Source organism: Silene latifolia, chromosome 8 (assembly GCF_048544455.1).
Source record: "Silene latifolia isolate original U9 population chromosome 8, ASM4854445v1, whole genome shotgun sequence".
Taxonomy (NCBI): domain Eukaryota; kingdom Viridiplantae; phylum Streptophyta; class Magnoliopsida; order Caryophyllales; family Caryophyllaceae; genus Silene; species Silene latifolia.
Window position 1 is genome coordinate 88,556,223 of NC_133533.1, and position 1,148 is coordinate 88,557,370.

Sequence of the window (1,148 nt, forward strand, 5' to 3'; positions counted from 1 at the left end):
AATTAAACCTAATTTTTTGGCGAAAAATCAATTACTCGGTTCAAAAAAAATATTAACCGTAGATCTACAACAACAACAATCAAATTAAATATTTTCTTCATATCATTCAAAATCGACAATAACAACTTATAAATTAAATTTAAAATTATGTGATAACATAAGCACAACAACAAAAATTCTAAAAAATTTTCATAAAGATAATTGATTTATACCTCTTTATTATGCTTGAAACGGAAGTATTAGATAGACTCGCGATTGAATAAGTTGAAGATCTTGAGTTGATGTTTTTGAAGATTTATTGAAGAATTTAATTGTTTTTCGAGGTTTTTTTTCCTAGTGAGAGAAAGTTGTTCAAAGGTTTGACGAGCATCTGATTGTTTAGCTTCAGTTAATGTTTAGATAGAGAGTAGGTTATTAGGGAGAGAAAATTTCTGATTATTATGAGACTTAGATGACCTGCCCTTTGCTTTTTATTATTCTGTCAAATTATCTGAGGCGACGTGGCTCAACGAGAGCCCTTGGATATTTAGATCCAATGGTTGAGATTAATAGGACAGACTCACCTAAAATGCTGGACTCACTGGATGCTCTCTCTCTCTCTCTCTCTATATATATATATATATATATATATATATATATATATATATATATATATATATATATATATATATATATATATATATATATATAGAAGTAGGATCATATGAGTTTGGTTTTTTTGGTGAGTTACCCCTCTGAATCTAGACCATTGATCTAATCTAAGATGGATGGCTAAGATTAAATCTTACTCAATCTATAAAAACCCACTTTTCTCTCAATCTCCCTCATTATTAGAAAAAATCACTCTCTCTCCTCTTTTTCCCCCTAAAAAGCCGTAAATAAAAAAAAAAAAAAAAGAACGACGACATGTTCAATCGTGTCAAATTCAATCTTCATCAAATTTCTTCAAATTGCAGGCTACAAACTCAATCTTCATCCTCAATCTTCATGATCCTCGTTCAAATTTGTCATCAATTAAGGAGATTCGTTGTCGCTTTCGCTTCATCTTAGTATTTCTCTTCAATTTTACTATATGTAAGTACTAATTTTGTTTTCTAGATCTGATTGGTGCGTTTTCATTATCGTTCTTATCTAATATCCTTTTCATT